This window comes from Hemicordylus capensis, chromosome 2 (assembly GCF_027244095.1).
Source record: "Hemicordylus capensis ecotype Gifberg chromosome 2, rHemCap1.1.pri, whole genome shotgun sequence".
In the NCBI taxonomy this organism is placed as follows: Eukaryota; Metazoa; Chordata; class Lepidosauria; order Squamata; family Cordylidae; genus Hemicordylus; species Hemicordylus capensis.
In genome coordinates, this window is record NC_069658.1 from 74969596 (window position 1) to 74988050 (window position 18455).

Below are 18455 nucleotides of genomic sequence, written 5' to 3' on the forward strand. Positions count from 1 at the left end.
CCAAGGTTTTAAAATTGTTTTTAGGTATTTTGATTGGTTTTAAATGGCTCTGAATTGTTTTAGATTTGTTTTTATATTGTTTTTAACTTGTTTGCTTTTCATTGGTGTTTGTTTTTGTATTTTATTTGTTGTGCACTGCCCAGAGCCTTTGGATAAGGCAGTATAGAAGTGAGATAGATAGATAGATAGATAGATAGATAGATAGATAGATAGATAGATAGATAGATAGACAGATGCAGAACAATCCTAAGCATGTTTACACTGAGTTCAGTGGGACTCACTACCTAATAAAAATGCTGAGGATTGCAATGTTACTCTCAAATGGGCATATGGGATCAGGATGACTGAAAAGCAAGCAAGTTAGTATATGAATATAGAACAAATTATATCAATAAATTTAGTGCAGAAAATAATGAGAAACATCTGAATTCGAGGGACATTTTAATTCAATTTTTAACATTTTGATGAATAACCATTAAAATATGTATTTGGCCCTTAACTGACAAAATAAAATATAGGACTATAGTATATTATCTAAAGTTGGCTCCCTATGCCAGGTAAGCATAAGGCTAGAAATAAAACAGAAGCCGAAGTAACAGAATATTCAGTATAGCTCTGATTGCAACACAGGTCCAATTGTTCTTTTTAATCATGTGATGGTAGCAAGCAGTATCAAAGAACTATTCTTCTATAGAGTAAAGATGCACACCAAGTGCTCTGCTACCTGCTCAATACAGATTGTATTACACTTGATTGTATTCCAAAGGCTAAGAGGATCACAGGACATTTTTTTCATTGGAACAATAAGATGAAATCCACTTGGTAAACAACACGGTGTGTTCTCTGTTTTCACTTCAGATGACACCTGCTGTTTATAACTGTTCAGATCTGCTGTAGTCTCTTGTAAAAGACAAAATATCTTTAAAGTTACAAAGTCAGCATACTGCCACGCTTCATTTTATGATTTCAAAGTTTTACACACTTACACACACCCCGCCCCCCCACACACACATTATGTGGGGGGCAGAGGAATGGGTAAACTTGGGCATCCAGAAAGGACCAGGCTGGCCCATCCCATTTCTATGAGGAAAAATGGAGGCGGAATTGTATTTTAAATGTGAGGATGTTTATGTAGATTTATTTCCCAGTACCTCCATCAGGTATTCAGAAGTTGTATGTCATGATTGTGTGAGATTTGCTGGAGGCAACCAGAAGCAGTGTTAACAGAACATTTTGAATAGTGAGGTTTTCACTATTCTTCTCTAGAGCAGAGTGAGAGATTATACCGGAAATACTAGGATTTGTAGTTTAAGAGACAGAGAGATAAGTACCTGCCTGTGTGACATGCTTTCTCAAGAACTACAAGTTCAAGTTTCTTACTAGACAAGGACATAAGAACAGACTTATGCATCAGGCCATGATCCATCTAGCCCAGCATCCTACCTCCCACAGTGGCCAACCAGATGCCTTCAAGAAGCTCTCAAGCAGGAGATGATGGCATACTCACTAAATATGGACTCCACCCCCCACCTCCCCACTGCCTCAGAGATGTGGGAGGGGAGTGAAGAGAAAGCTGTCACTCAGCTGGAGGGCCACCTGTCCCTCAGGAGCCCAGGGATATCCCTCCCTTTCAATTGTAGCTATGCCCATGCTGAGCCCCTTGAAGAAAGGGCAGGATATCAATGTGACAAATACATAATTATCAAACATCATCAAAGCCACTCTCATCAACCCTTTTGTTGGAGGTTACGAATTAAAAACCAACCAACCAGCCAATCAAAAACCTCAGGTAACGTACAGAAGAAAGAAGGTGGGCGGACTCAACCTCAACTTTTTATATGTATGTATAAAACTCAGGCAGCATAGCTTGCATTTCCCCCTCCCTGATCTGACTCAGCCTCTCCTCCTTGGTGGGTTGGTCAGCCCAGCAAGTAAGCAGCTGGCAGTGCTCCCCTCAGTGTCATCAAAGAAGTTCACAAACTCACCCACTCAGCAGACATGGCTCAGCCAAGGACTCCTATTCAGGTTCTAGTCCAATCTCGCCCACCCCACCCACTTCACCCAGGCTCCACCATTTGTCAGACGCCTCTTTGCTGGTGAGTAATGTGAGGGTCCTCTGTCCTTTCTCTCCTCCTTGTCCTTCTCCTCCACTTCTCTCACCAGCTGCCCCTCTCTCAGGCAGGCAGCAAGGACCCAGGCAGGCAGGCAGACTGACTGAGGCACTATTGTTGCTCCTCTTCTTGGACTGGCCAGGTGCTGCTATGCCCTGTGCCCTTGTGCTGGGTGTGCCCGTTTGCTCACTCACGAGATGTCAGGCACTGCGCTGGCATTGTCCATGATGGCACGGTGGCATGTATTTGAGGCTTTTCTCTCTTCCCTCACCATGTCCATGCTTGCAAGGCAGGCTGCTTGCATGTACTCACAAGGGCAAAGCAGAGCCAGAAGGGAGAGGGAGCTTGAAAGACAGGCACAGCAGTGCCTGGGGCAGGCAGTACACAGAGAGGCTTTGGTGGGAGAGCCACAGGAGGGGGTCCCTGTCAGTCAGTGTCCCTGAGACAAATGTGCCAGCATGTTCCATGGTAACTACACCAGTGTTTCTAGATATTGCTTTTCATCACAACCTTTTTGTTGTAAACATGGAGCAAAATCCTTCTTTTGGGGACATTTGGGAGGACCCCTACACTGATTTTTTTTTTTGAACATCCATAAAAGCATGATGCTGTTTAACTGAAAATAATCTTTAAATTACTGCAGAAAAAACGTATTACAAATTGCTTTAAGGGGGAAAATATATAAACTGAAAATAAATTAGATATTATGTAGCTCTTTCTGCTACACTTAACAAACTTGGATGCTGTCCACACACCATAGAAGCTATTGACAAAAGCTCTCTAATTTGCATGGATCTGAACTGCACCCTATGATTATTATTTTTTTACAAATGCAATACTTTTAGTAGAGAAAACTCAAGCAAAAACAAAAAACAAAAAACTAGCTGTGGGCAAAGAGGCTGCATCATCAACAGTAACGTCTTTGATTACTCAGAATACGTAGACGTAAAAGTATCTATAATGTTGTAGAAGGAGGACACAATCTATATTTAGAAATTTTGAAAGAAAGGCTTGGTTATAATCCCACAGCTTCTAAAGCCATTACAAAGACAGCACACTCATAATAAATTAGGCAGGGCACTTAGACTTCCAGTTATTATTAAACCACAAATGTCTGTAATTATTAATGGTGTCCCAGCCACCAAGCACATGTTGTCAAACGACAATACAAACAATAGAAAGGGAAAGAAGTTCAATAGTACACAAGTGTAATGTCTTGCATTGGGAACAAGTAAGCATTTTTATTATTGGCGGGGTGCTCATTAGCTGCAAACAGTGGAGGAAGAAAATCTCAGAATACTGGATAAAAACAAGATGACTACATACTACCAGTACTATGTAGCTGCAAAGAGCTGTATGCTAATCTTGGGTACATAAAGCAATGAATTTCTATCTTTAGTGGGGAATTAATACTCTCATACTAGGAATGAAACAGTCGGACCAGCTTAGCTTAGAGAAAAGGAAGCTGAGGTGGATATGACAGCACTTTTGCAGACCTCTAATAGATGGGTTAATGTTGTAAAGAAGGTTAAAGAAACAAGGAATGCCTCTGTCTATGAACCTGATTATGCCTATGAAGTTAAAGGCTCAAAGATGGGAAGAGTGATGCTTGTCTGCATATCAGCAGCACTGGAGCAGGATTTCTGGGCATGCTCTCTGGAAGCTGTACACAAGTACAGCACCCCTTCTTTTGCATTCCCGAAGAGAGCTATATCCATAATGACAATTGGTGAGGAGAGACCATGGCAGTACGCAGTGCACTCAGTGTCATAATAATAAACAACATTCTTGGAGTTCATAAATTGACAAAGAGTACATTCTATCCAGAACTCAAATTATCTTCTGCTTCATGTAAGTTTGTGCTCTACAGTCTACAATGAATGTATCTTTTCACTTTAGTAACTTTAATTGCTGTCAAGTTGGAAACATTTTCATGTTATTTCACATTATATTTTTCAATATTGCCCTACAACAGCATGGATACTGTATAGTTTTTAAGATGTTAAATGGTAGCACAATAGACCTTTCATTGCTATATTTAGCTGATATCATGTGAGACAAATGACATATGGTTTGCTTGATGCTCTAGTGTCATCTGGCATAAACCATAGAAACTTTCAGATTATTCTCATCTAAACTAAGGAAGAATATTTAGGACCTACAGTTTAAATTTTCTTTTGTAGACATTTTCTCACCAGCAAGTTTCCTTAGGGTACTTGATCACATAATAATGGGCCCTAAAAAAGGTTTTGTTCTAATGCTGGCATCAGGATCATTTTAAACTAGAGATTAAGTTGAAACATGTTAAATGGCTGATGTAATAAAATGGAAATGTAGAGGTTTCCCCAAGAAACATTTGTTAAAAGGAAGGGAGAGAACATACACCAATTTGTGAATGTTCCATGTAATGTGGAGTTAGTAATTATTTTAAACTGTTATCTTGTTGATCTGTAGAACTTTATCTTGAAATAGTATCCCTTGATTCAAACATAGATTTGTCTTTGGGATGAAGTCTGGTGAAAACACAGAAGAGTGTGATTCTGAGCATGTTTACTCAGAAGTAAGTCCCACTGAGTTCAATGGGACTTATTCCCTGGTAAGCACTCTTTGGACTACTACAGCCTTAAACATTTATTGTTTTTAAAAATGTGCATCTTGTCTTATCTAAAGGACTTGGGACTGCTTCAAAATTCCTTTTTTTACATGTACAAAATGTAAGCTGTTAGTGTGACAAATATGCACGTGTTCTTGGAAAGGAGCCAGGTTGTGTATTCCTGCTGAGTGTACATTTAGCAACAAACCTGTATTTACCACTGTGTGATGCGTAAAGCAGCAATCAGGTTAAAGCCCCTTTCTCATTGCATGCAGTGTAGTGTCCAAGAACCTTGTGCAATGCAAGGCCATACCAGTGTGAGTAGTTGTAAGAAGATCAGAATAGCATCTCTCAGGCTTCTCAAGAGTGCTGGATAAAACAGGGTGAAGCAGGTGATAGATTTTGTCCCTTGACAATGCACTAGGTGTCCAGTGGAGGGAGCATTTCAGGACCAAACTACGAGTTGCTGAGAGACCACAGAAGAGACTGGAATATGCAACCGATTGCTTAATACATTTCTCACCCCTGCTAAATGAGCAAAGAGGCACCTTTTAAAGTGTTGATTCTCTTCTATGTAGCATGGGGAGAGCAACTGTCCCTATCCAACCTCAGCACAGCATCCCTCCAGTGACTGTTGCTGGTGTTTATCTTAGGTTTCTTTTTAGATTGTGAGTCCTTTGGGGAAAGGGAACCATCTTGTTTATCTGTTTGTTTGTTTTTCTATGTAAACGGCTTTGAGAACTTTGGTTGAAAAACAATATATAAATATGTTAGGAGTCATAGGTGTGTATATATCAGTAAGATGGGCTTGCAGTTTGCAAGCATTCCTCCTGTACCACGAAATAACCATGCACCATAAGAAGTAAATCATACAGAATACACCAACATAGAAGCCCTATGTAACGACATCTTAAAAAAAAAAAAGACTAGAGGTTAGCTGTTGACAGATATTAACAGCAGCTGCACACCATTTGCCAACTTTGTAGGTGGTGGAAGGTTTCTTATCTGCCAGGAGGAGTATGGCGTAAAATTCAGCAGTCCAGCCGGAAAAGCATGATAGCAAGGGAGAAATAAGACTGCACCGGCAATCATTATAAAAAGGGCAAAACAACAGCACATGGTGGACAGATTCGACCTCACCTGAGCCACAGAGGCATAACCGACTGGCCAGAGGGGTTTCCAAATAAGACCACTGACAGTAAGGCATCATATCTTGCTCTAAAGAAAACCCTGTGATGGCTTGGTAAAGAGAGGGACAATAGCTAGCTAGCAGGTTCCTGGTTGAAGTCACCAAGGCGCCCTCTTATGGTCTCTGGGATGGAGCTTATATCGTTCTGATGTTCAATGTCCAAGACCCTCTGTTTGAGGATCTCCTTGGCCTGACTGTAATCTAATAATGACAAATGTTCAGCAGAGAGACCGAGTGATGGCAATTTACCCATCAGTGCCCATGTCCAGATGGATTGAAACCTATCAGCCAACATAAGGGGGATCAATCCCAGAGGGGAGAAATGTATCCTAAGCCAATAACCAAGGATTGAAATCCATACTTTTGTTTCCAACCTCTGGAAGCCTGTTTCCAACCTGCATTGGAGATACATCAAGGGGTTCTGAATACTGCTCTAAGAAACTTAGATTGGATTATCTCCGGTGGCCTATAGTTAGGGTAGGGTGAAATGTTTTACATTGGAATGTTGCCTCCAATCTGGTAATGTCCAAAATCTGTAGAAAAGCAAATGGAAGTGGTACATTACTCCCCAAAATATGTTTGAGGCCACCTCAGATCACACACCCCCTATAAGATGCCCTTGTATCTTATGCCAGTTGTGGATAGGGTCACACTTCCCCAGAAAGAACAGGTATGCAGTCTGGGGGTGCTTCTAGACACAAAACCCTCCCTGGTGTCCCAGGTTGAGGCAGTGGCCAAAAGTGTCTTGTATCAGCTTCGGCTGATACACCAGCTGCATCCGTTTCTGGAGATAAATGACCTCAGAACAGTAGTACATCTGCTGGTCACCTCCAGATTTGACTACTGCAGTGCGCTCTATATGAGGCTGCACTGCAGTAGTCTATATGAGGCTGCATATTTGTACGTAGTCCGGAAACTGCAGTTGGCCCAGAATGCTGCAGCCCAGTTGGTCTCTGGGTCATCTTGGAGAGACCATATCACTCCTATCTTAAAAGATCTATACTGGTTGCCAATAAGGTTCCTGGCAAAATACAAGGTCTTGATTATCCTCTATAATAAAGTGCTTGGCATGCATCCGTGTCTCCCTCGGCTGTTCTAGGCATGCGCAGAGCGCATGCCCAGAACACGCCGAGGGAGACACAACCGCCAGCACCGGGCGCCATGTTGGAGAAGCGGCTGCTGCCGGGCGGGGGGAGGAGCAGTGGCAGGCTGAGCGGCGGCCAGGAGCAACAGCAGAGACCACGAGCGGTGGCGGAGGGCTCTTAAGCCCGGCTGCCAGGGGTATGGGGGCTGGGCAAACGGCTCGGCGGGGTGGCTGCGGAGGCCAGGAGCAGCGGCCAGGAGCAGCAGCAGAGGCCACGAGCGGCGGCGGAGGGTGCCGGGGCTGGGCGAACGGCTCTGTGGGGTGGCTGTCTCAGGCCGAGCAGCCCGGTAGAGGGTGGCCCACCAGGGGCCGGGTTAGTGGCCGAGAAAAAGCGGGAGGAGGAGGTGGCCCCGGGCGGGAGGAGACTGCGGGGGAGGGCGGAGAAGGCTACTAGCGCCCGTTAATTCAACGGGCTGAAAAATACTAGTCCTCTCTAATAAAAGCCTTGGTGTCCGTCCGTGGACACCAAGGCGTGTGTCCGTTTCTCCCTGGGCCGTTCTGGGCATGCGCGGAGCGCATGCCCAGAACGCACCAAGGGAGACACGACCGCGGCGACCAGGCGGCCATGATGGCTGGGAGAAGAAGCGGCCGCCGCGGAGAAGCGGCCGCCATGAAGCCGGGCGGGGAGAAGAGGCGGCGGGGGAAGCTGGCCGAGGCAGCGGCCTCGGTGGAGCTGTGGCCGAGGCCTGTCCGCAACGCCGGAGGGAAGAGGCGGCGGGGGAAGAGGACACCGGGGTGGGCGGGCAGCAATCTGGCCGGCGGGGACGACACTCTGGGCGGCACTCTGGGAGGCGGGAGGGAAGAAGAAGCAGGCATCGGGGGAAGGAAGCCAGGCGGGCTAAAATGCGAGGCTGGCGGCCAGTGCCAGTGGCGGGCCAGCCTGCTGGGACTGGCTGGCACTGAGAGACAAGCAGCGGCTGCGGAGGCCAGCGGCGGGCCACAGAACTCTGCGGACGATGACGACGTCTCCATGGCGGTTGCTGTTGCCCTTCTTCACCCACCGCCAGGAAAGGGAGAGGAGGAAGATGCGTTTCCGACTGGCTGCGGCTCCTTCGGCCGTGCTGCGCCCCCTCACAGCGCTGCCGCTGAGCCCCGAGAAGAGCTGCCGCTTCTGGCCCGAGCCTGAGCTGGCGGCGGCAGTGTCAGCAGCAACAACAGCAGCCCTGGAACATCCCGCTGCCTTGCCATGCCCGCCAGCCTCGCGTTCTTGCCCGTGCTGCCGCCGAGAAGCCAGGCGAGTGGGCTCCAGCTCCGTGTCTCTGCCCCACATGGCTAGCAAGGTGTTGCGTCTCCCTGCGCTGAGCTCTCAGGTTAGGATGGGTCCAGCCCGGGCACCCTTATTTTAACGGGCTTAACGGGCGCCTGAGAGAGCAGCCGCGAAGGCGCCCCAGCGACTCCCCTCCTTCCCCCCCCTCCCCCCGCACCCTCGGAGGCAGACGGGAGAGCATACCAGGTCTTAAACCAGTTCAGTCCCACTGAACTGTAGGGTGTGCTTTAATATTCCATGTTAGCTTAATTTGGTTTAGTCCCTGAATCTTCAGTGGGGCTAAAGTAATAAGTCCAAGTATACTGCTTTAAGTCATTTGCTGCTTGCCAGATTAGAATATATTGGTATACATGTATGCCTTCTCCCACTTTTTTTGACTGCATTGCACTTTTTCTGACTGCACTTTTTAAAAAACTGCATTGTCTTGATCTTTGGATTTATTTGACTCATTTTTTCATGTAATGCAAATTGTCTTGGGAGCCCTTGGTAGGGTGAAAAGAGAGCATATATAAACCTAAAGCAATGAAATAATAATTAAATTAAATAGACATTAGACATTAAATAGACAACAGACTTCAAATCCACATGCTAATGCTCTGATGCAGAAATGGACCCTCGCCCTGCAACCTCTTTCCTATTCCTTTTAATGAGGGGAGCACATTTGTTTGTATATTCTTTGGGTCCACAGAGAAAGAGAAGGAAGGAAGGAAGGAAGGAGAAAGAAAAAGGAGAAAAGAGTGAGGGAGAAGGACAAAAGAAAGACGGAAGGGAGGGAGGAGCAGCCAGCCCCAAAGAGCGAGCCTGTTAAAGGAAGAAAAGAGGAAAAGAGAAAGAAAACAGAAAGAAGGGAGCAAGAAGAGGTGGAAAAAAGGAAGGAAAGGAGAGAGAGGGAGAGGGAGAGAAGGGAGGGAGGAAAGAGGGAGAGAGAGAGAGAAGGAAGGAATGGAGAGAGAGAGAGAGAGAGAAGAAAGAAAGGAAAGGGAAAGAGAAAGAAAAAAGAAAGAACGGAAGGAGAAGAGGGGGAAGGAAGGAAAGGAAAGAGAGGGAGAGAAAAAGAAAAAAAAGAAGGAAAGGAGGACGAGAGAGGGGGAGAAGGAAGAGAGGTGTGGGGGAAACGGTACTAGCGCCCGTTATTTTAACGGGCTTATAAATACTAGTAACCTATAAAGCTCTAAACAGCTTGGGCCCTGGGTATTTAAGAGAATTTTTATGAACCACACCGCCTATTGAAATCATCAGGAGAGGTTCATCTGCAGTTGCCACCAGCTCATCTAGTGGCTACTCAGGGACAGGCCTTTTCCATTGCTACCCCGAGGCTTTGGAACATGCTTCCTGCTGAAATAAGAGCCTTACAACTCTTACAACTTTTAAAAGGGCTGTCAAGAAGCATTTGTTCATCCAGGTTTTTAATTAGATATTGTTTTAATTGTTTGATTTTTAATAGTTTTAACCTTTTCCATTTTAAACTAGCTGACCTGGTGCAGAGCATCTGAGCCCCTAGTTCTCCCTGTCTCTCCTCCCTCCCTTCAGCCCCAGTCCATGCTTCTCCACCCCACTTCAGCCCCAGTCTGTTCTCCCCCTCCCAGTGTGCTTTCTCTTCCCTCCACACCCGCTGGCCTGGCTGGTGCCCAGCACTTTTCTTCCCCACCTGCCGGCCTGGCTGGTGCTTTCCCTCACTGTCTTGCTGTCCGGTGGCTGCGCTTTCCCTCGCCGCCCGCAGCCGGTGGTGGCGTACCCATGGCTATTTGGCAGCTGCCACACATGGGATTAGCCACAGGTATGCCTTCAAGAATTAAATATATAGATTGCTGTAATGTTTTAACCTTTTCATTTGCTGTTTTTATTGTTTAGTTGTAAACTGCCCAGAGACTTGTGTTTTGGTCGGCATACAAATATGTTGAATGAATGAATGAATGAAGTGTTCTCTGTTCTGGGCTGGCCCAGTGCTAAGTTTCTGCATAGAACATTGCCAAACACTGTCTCCAGTCTAGAGGGAAATGTCTAATAGACATACAAAACATAAGGAACTGGTGCTGTACACTCCAAAGAAACTGCTGGGTTGGACACACAATGCCAGTGCATCACACAGGTGAATCTCTTGTAGTGTGTTTGGATGTATGACTTGGGGTGTACAGCACACAGGCCTTTCTCTTTTCTGTAGATATTGGACATTATTGGCCTGCGGGCAGTGCTTTTGGCAGTGTCCCAAGCAAGAATACAGCATCAGGCCACTCACTAGCATCTCATAGGGGTTAATCCAATAATTATGTGAGAGTGTTCCAAAAATGGGGGGGGGGATCATATCGCCAGATCCTTATTTTTTAAGTGCTGCTTGAGAGCATCATGTTTGCATTTTACTTCAAGACAGTACTTTGTAGTGGACAGTAGGGATGTGCATGAAGATCTTCGGTGCTGACGGGGGGGGTAGCACTTTAAGGGCAGGGGAGGGTGTACTCACCCCTCCCGCTGCATTTCCCCCACCGGCGTGCTGTCATTTGGCGTGCTGTCATTTTGAAGCCCCTCGGGGCGGCAGCGTTCCTCCCTGCCGCCGTTTCCCCCGTCGGCCGGAAGTGGCCGGAAGTCGCGAGCGCATGTGCGCCCTTCTGCCATGTGTGTGCGCACGCACGACGGGCGCATGTGTGCTTGCGACTTCCGGCCACTTCCAGCCGATGGGGGAAATGGCGCGGCAGGGAGGAATGCTGCCGCCCCGAGGGGCTTCAAGATGACAGCGCGCCAGCGGGGAAAATGCGGCGGGAGGGGTGAGTACACCCTCCCCCGCCCTTAAAGTGCTACCTCTGTCGGCGTTTCGGTGCCGAAACTGCCCCCAGCGCCGAAACGTTTCGGAGGCCTTCGTAATGGCCTCCGAAATGTTTCAGGCACAAGCCTAGTGGACAGTCTTCATGATAGGGGTATAAGAACATAAGAACAGCTCTGCTGGATCAAGCCCAAGGCCCATCTAGTCTAGTATCTTTTTTCACACAGTGGCCCACCAGACGCTGCCGGAAGCCTACAAGAAGGAGTTGAGGGCACACCCTCTCTCCTGCTGTTACTCCCCTGCAACTGCTACCCAGAGGCTGCAACTGGTACTTAGAAAGTATGCAATATGTGACAATGCAAAAGCTTATTTTGGGGTGAAATTGCAAGCAAACTTAGTTCAGGTTGTTCATGCAACGCTTTGTCTCTACGATGGATAAAGAACTGGAAACTAGGAACTGACTTCCACATCCTACAGAACTGTCCTCATGGAGAGTGTGGAGGCAGGCGTGCTTTAGTTTTATTTATTTGTTTGTTACAGGTTTATTCCACTCCTCTTCCAAGGAACTCAGGGCAGCGTACATGTTTCTTCTACCATTTTTACCCTCACAACAACCCTGTAAGGCAGGTTAGGCTGAGAGAGTGTGACTGGCACAAGGTAGGGATGTGCACAGAACTGGTGGGTTGGCTGATTCGACCGAACAATAGAATTCTATCTGATTTGACCAAATGGTTGAAGACCAGCAGTTCGGCCAATTCAAAGGTGGGGGGATAACTTTAAGGATGGGACGGTGCTCTTACCCCCCCCCCCCCCCGCCCCACATTTCCCCTGCCAGCAATGTTCTCAAAAATGGTCCCACCGGGGCGGCAGGTTACCTTCTTGCTGCCCTGGTATGTCGCAGACTGGAAGTGACCGCTGGAAGTGACCGCTGTGCCACTGGGGAGGCTGTCTCCCAAGTACTAGTCATACCAGAACATTTCACATAACACTGTTTACATAACATTGCTGGAGCATTGCCTTGGGTTGAGAATATCTCAGCCTACAGAGGCAACAACAGAAGATGGAAAACAAAGGATCTGCTCATTAAAAATTATGAAAAATAAATCAGATCAGGCTGTGTGATTCATTCCCAAAAGATAATAAAGTGGCAAAGTAAAAATACTGTACATAAATGCCCAAACACGGTCAATTTCTTTCTGTTGTCGTCATTACAGATTTTCAACATTTGTTTTAGATTTGTATTATCCCACCTTTCCCCTCACAGTTTTCCCAGGGTAGTTTACACAACTAGCTACTCCCACCTCCCCCCAATTTAGACCAAATGTAATAGTTTCAGATTTGCATATGAATTCGAGCTCAACAGTTTTGCGCTGGAATCTGCCCTTTGCTTTGACACTCCCCACCCACGCTGAAATATGGCAACATCATTTCAGATCCACTCACTATGGATCTATATTTTGCCACTCGTTCCATGTGGTTCCTTCTCTGTTCTTATCCTCAAAGTGCTGCAGAAAGGGCAGACTGGCTATGCAAATTCCAAGCCTTCCTCCAGACTGACTTTCCTTCGCTTCATTGTCAAGCAAGGGATCCACCGAAACTCCCTCCCCTCTCCCAGCTGCTCTCTCAGCAGGTGTGAGAGGCTGTGAATAGCAAATGCCACATTCTCCCGCGCAGGCGCACTTGGCTTTTTCTTCCTTCCCAGTCCTGTAACTGTTCGCTCTACTACAAGCGGCCCGAGTTCCACGGAAGCCGGGATTCCCTTTACTGCGCATGCGTCACAAGTAGTTCCCCTGGCTCCCCCTCCCCGCAAGATGGCGAAGGGGAGGCTAGTCCGAGAGTCAGAGTGAGGGAAGGGGGGCGGTGACGGCAGCAGGCAGCTGCAGGTAAAACTGTAGCGAGAGCAAAGGCCAAGGCCGGGCTGGTGGTGCTGACTGAGGCACGGGTGGAGCTCGGCAGGCAGCGGGAGTTCCTCGCCCTCCGCCCTGCTCGGGCATGAGGAGTCGGGGAGGCGGTGGGACAAGGGGGAGCAGCAGCAGCAGCAGCCCCCCTCTTGTCCGCCGGCGCCGCCGCCTCTGAGCTGAGAAGGAAGACGAGAAGGAGGAGGGGAGCGTGTCCCGCACAGCCTTCCCCGCGCCCCGGATGTGTGGGCGGTCGCTTCGCAGCTTCTTGGTGGGGCCGAGTCCCCCAAGCACCGGTCGCAACGGGGGGAGCTGCCGCGTCGGGGGAGCTGCCGCAGCGGCGCTGCTGGGCGTGGAGAGCGACGAGGCGGCGGGCAGGTGAGTGCGCTGCTGCTGCTGCTGCTGCTGCTGGAGACCCCGAGGCCGGCGTCAGCCCGTAGCCGGCACTCACGCCTCGACTTCCCCGGCCGGCGGGCACGGAGGTGCTGGTGGTGGTGGGGCGGCGGCGGCGGCTGCGGCCCCGAGAGCAGCCAGTCTATCTCGGCAGAGCGCTGCCTGCTCGGCTCCCTTTCCGCCGCCGCCGCCTCCGCGCAGCCTTTGCTGTTGAATTTCCAGTCAAAGCGGGTGGGAAAGCCTGGCTTCGCTTCTGGAGGGGCGTCCGGCGTCCCGCGCTCCGAAACCTCCCACCTCCACGGGGCAGCAGACAAGCGGGAGGAGGAGGAGGGTGGGTAGGTGTGTGCCCCGCACGGCCTTTCCTGCACCCCGGATGGGTCGGTGGCCGGCTGCCTACCAGCTCCTCGGTGGGGCCGAGAGTCTCCCAGACGCTGCCCGCCGGGGAGGGAACTGCCGAGAGTCCAGGCAGGAGTCTGGGGCAGCGTCGCTGCTGGGTGTGGGGAGTAACCAGACAGGCAGGTGAGTGTGTGGAGAGTTTGAGACCAGCATCAGTCTGACGGCACATGCCTCTTCTCACCCTCTCCCCCCCCCCCGCCCGCTCCCGGCATGGTGCTGGCGAAAGCAGCCGCCGCCTCCCTACCCCAGTAGAGCACTTCTGCTGCCTTCCTTGTTCGCTTTCCTCCTTCCAACTTCGGGGATTGAATTTCCAGCCGAAGCGAGTCGGAGATGCAGGCTTCTGAAGGGGCGTTCCGCGTTTCGAAACCTCCCACCTGCGCGGGGCAGTAGGCACCATTGCCCCATTGTCTGGCTAGCTTCTTGAAGCCGTAGCCTGGAAATGCTCCCTCTTTCAGAGACTGTACTTTACACCCGCTATGATGCGGCGCGTGGCAAGGAGGAGCCACATCTGATCACAATCTGTGGCCCATGGGCCAAAGGGTTCCTAAAGGGGCTTGTGGGTGGCGCTACAAGTTGCCTGAATTGGGAAAAATGCATCGTAAGTGGGGAAAGTTGCGTCGGGTCACTTGCACATAGTGGGGATGAAACCTGTAGGTGTGTCCTCAAAAAGACTACATTTCATTGATTTGTTCTCTTGGCAAAAGGTTTAGGAGTCATAGTAGGCAACTTTGATGGGAAATAAGCTAAAGATTGAGTTGTGTGGCTCAAATCCTGACAAATTGATTGCAGCCTGTGGTGTAATAGCTCTGTGTCAGGGTCTCTGAGGATAGCATTCCTGCGCACAAGAGCTTTCGCCTTTCCCTCACTCCCAAACAGTGTTTATGGGGGAGTCTTACTTAATGCAGTTAGTATTCTTGTAATATGTGTTAATTTTTCTATCATAGTCAGCATGTAAAATGATAACAGGATTTCCCCCTACCTTTTCACACTCTACATAATTATGACAAAACAGGGATTCTAAATTGGTTCAGGGCCAATTCAAACATTACAGCCTCCACATGGAGCTACTGAAAAATGTTTCCAAATTAAGCAACTCCTTCAGGGTTGTAAGAATTTGTCAGCTACACATTTGGACAGTGTAGATTGGCCTAATTGCATGGAGAATGCTGCACATTCTTGGTGGCTGTTGGTGCAGGTCTGGGAAGGCTCTATGATGTAATTAAGCCGATCCATGGAGTAAGTACTTGCTCAGAGCTGCCAAGAGCAGGAAGTTCAGTGTACAGAGTAGTTGTGAACACGAAAAGATGGAGGGATAATTATTGCACATTAATGTGGAGTTGAAGGAAATAGTCTGAAGTATGTGGTGTAAGACACAAGGGATTCCTTCTTCCAAGAGAATAATGAGTCCCTGGAGCCTTCATCTTGGCTGAATCATTAATATTTTTAAGGAACTGAGCCAACGAATACTTAACCTGTGTTTCTATATTTTATAATTATCTGATGGAAAGAATATGGGTGGTGGTGGTAGTAGTAAATCACTAGATAGGAGATCAGAGTTAAATTTCTGGTTTTGCCACACTTGAGATGTTCATACAGACAGAACCAGTCACTTTTGTGCTTTCTTATGCTATTAATTCTGTTGTCTATTTTGTCTGTTTAGATATCAGGCAGTATGGAGGCAGGGGGGATCTAGCTTTTCTTCTTGGTGAGTGGGCTATCCTTCTGCTTGCATTTTCTTTGGAACAGTTCTTCCTATGAATTATTCCAGGAATGGTGTCTGCTTGGGCTGCTCTTACTCCTGCATGATACTTGTGTGTGATACGGTGGGAACTGTGATAAACATTAGTGAGTTTATTAATGATCTATTAATATGCTGTTGCCGGGCGCCGGCTCTAGAATTATCACCAGTAAGACAAGTATTCATGATTTTTATCAGTCATTATAAATCTGTTTGCTGAACATTGGACCTGAGTAAAATCTTGGTTCAGCAGTGGCAAGTTATCTGTTTCCTATCTGGAAAATTAAACAGTTAGTCCCTGATTTCAGAGTTTTAATGAGGGTGAGTGGGCGTGCATTACAACGCTATATTAAATACTTGTGAATAATAAAGACTGGGGCTCAGATGTAGGTTTTCCAGAATAATTTGAATTGGAAATTTTTCTGGGGGAAAACCTCCTGTCCAAACTTCTACCTCATCTGCATTAATTTTCTCTCAAATTACTGTACAAATTTTCCTGATGCCCTAAATAGATCTTCTGATTTGGCAAGTTATTTGACCAATTTATACAGTGATAAAAAACCCTCCACCATATTAATTTCCTACACTGTATTTCTAAGTTTTTAAAAGTTGCTAAACTGAAATACTTGGTGGGGGGTGGGGGTCAGTAAAAGCACTTCATGTGCTTTGAAACAAATTCAAAGCTTTATGTGAAAATAATTTTTTAATTGGAATACTCAAATCAATAAAATGTATGTAACCTCTCAGATACTTCCTGGGTATAATCACTTGAAAAATGTTAATTACAACTTTGAAACTGCTGAACTTGATTAATATTGCATTGGCATCCTTCCGTTTTTAATGGATTTTATGCAACAACTGGCCTAGCATTGTGCACTCCCAGTGGAGTCCACTGTGGGTCACCTAAATATGTCCCTGAGGGTTGTGTGAAGGAAAGATTGATGAAAGTCACCCCTTCCCCCATGCAAGCAACAGGAACTCGCACTGCCGCATATGTGCAATTCTACTCTGGATGTCAGCCAATAAAATTTTAAAAAGCGACAGCTTTCCACCGAAAAAATAAAGTATGATGATGATTCCCACTCCAAATCCTTACTTAGGCTGATCTGCACATGTTCTTCATCCACGTCTGCATGACAGTCCTCCATAACTAGCTCTGACATCTATTTACATAGCATGAATTGTCCCCTTTGCTAAGCAGGGTTTGCCCTGGTTTGCATTTGAATGGAAGACAACATGTGTAAGATATTCCCCTTAGAGGATGGGGCCACTCTGGGAAGAGCATCTGCATGCTTGCACGCAGAAGGTTCCAAGTTCCTCCCTGGCATCTCTAAGATAGGGCTGAGAGAGACTCCTGCCTACAACCTTGGAGAAGCCACTGCCAGTCTGTGTAGACAATACTGAGCTAGGTGGATCAGTGCTCTAAGGCAGCTTCCTATGTTCCAAAAATAAAGGCATGGAAACTGTCTGATTGGAAGGACCTCCTTGGCCAGCTGCTCTAAATATTGCAGCTGTGCCTGAAGAGATGTTGTGCAGATGTGGCCTATCATACAGAGAAGGTCATGTGTAGACCAGTGTTCCCTCTAACAGTGATCCCCAGATGTTGTTGACTTCAGCTCCCATAATCCCTAAGCAAAAGCCATTGCAGCTGGGGATTCTGGGAGTTGTAGTCAACAACATCTGGGAATCCTTCTTAGAGGGAACACTAATATAGACTGGTCCTCAGAAATCAATATTTGAAACACTGTCTTAAATAACAGTGGGATCTTAACAGTCCTCTTCAGCCTACTTAGAAAGCAGTCCTGTTTATTTCAAATAATTAAACATTGATCTCCTCAATAAGTCCTAATCAGGTGTCCCTAATCACAACTTTACACAGATATCTGCTGCTGTTTGTTGGGGTGTGTGTTCTCCACTTCCTCATCATTCCATCTCTTTTTTTCACTTGCCAGGGAGAGACTCCTTCTCACAATTTTTTCCAATTCTTTGATGGAATATGGAGTTTGTGTGCTATGTCGTATTAAAATAAATGTTAAGTTCTTAAGGAACTAAATATAGGCAACAATAGGTCTCATACAAATACTTGTGCAGTCTTTTTTCTTACGGAGACAGAAGCATTTCTACAGAATTAACTCTAGGATTTTGTAAACATCATATATATTTCATTAACTTTGGTTAGCTAGGTAATACAGAGAAGATCGTAATGTCCATTAGCATATTCTTACACTTGGGCATCTGTTTCCTGATATCCTGTTTGTGTTCCCCCTTTACAAAAGACTCCACTGCAGAATCAAATCAGCTTCTCCCAGTGCGCTAGAAGAATAAATATAATATTAAGCTTCTGGGGGATCCAGAAGTCTTCTTGACTTCTGTAAATCAGTATATTTATTCCTGGAAGCTTTCCATGCCTTGCTTGCCAGGAGGATGGTAGTGGTGGGAAACAAAACAGACAAAAACACTGTTTGCAATCCTGTCTATAGTTCTACATATGCATAAGTAACTCTGTGCACATTTTTATGCATGCTGTTTTTATTGTTGTTTTTTTACTCTTTGTGTACTTAAGATTTGTTAAAAAATAAAATCCACAGAGCTAGCCGAGAACACCTGCGAACAAAATGGGAGCATCTTGTGGGATGGTGGGTTTGCTCCACTGTGTTGCTCAAACACAGTAGTGCAATGTTTGAAATACTGCTTCCTTTATAAACTTTTTTTTAGGTTATAATTCCTTCTCTAATTTATGAATCTCGTAGGGTATATCTAACTGGGTCCTGCACACCCCATGTACTACTATTGTTCCTAGACTTCCCCAGCTCTTACCTACCTTCCAGTGCCACTTTTTCTTCCTTTGCCTTCTGCTACATATGTTATCTCCCTGACTACTTCTAACTGAGATAACAGGGCTGGCAGTAGTCAAGGATTCAACACTTCACTCTTTCTATTCACCAATCTTGGCACTGCTGTGAGGGTTTTT

General features: G+C 46.8%; 1 protein-coding gene and 1 long non-coding RNA gene across 9 annotated transcripts in view; one reads left to right on the plus strand and one right to left on the minus strand.

The window, feature by feature from the left end:
* Positions 1 to 428: 428 nt before the first annotated feature.
* LOC128344348 (uncharacterized) lies at positions 429 to 2450 on the minus strand. Its single transcript, XR_008315806.1, has 2 exons — positions 1986 to 2450; positions 429 to 900 (listed from the first exon to the last, which is right to left on the minus strand). It is a non-coding gene; the product is annotated as an uncharacterized LOC128344348 (long non-coding RNA).
* A 10314-nt stretch (positions 2451 to 12764) lies between these two features.
* Positions 12765 to 18455, plus strand: part of APC (APC regulator of WNT signaling pathway) — a 111791-nt gene continuing 106100 nt past the window's right edge. For 2 of the 8 annotated variants that reach the window (XM_053294271.1, XM_053294274.1), the window contains exons 1-2: positions 12765 to 13335; positions 15407 to 15451. The gene's annotated coding sequence lies outside the window, so the exon portion shown is untranslated. Of the gene's footprint in view, positions 13336 to 14379; positions 14397 to 15406; positions 15452 to 18455 lie in introns of those variants that run through there. The other 6 variants (XM_053294272.1, XM_053294270.1, XM_053294280.1 and 3 more) reach the window with 4 other exon arrangements.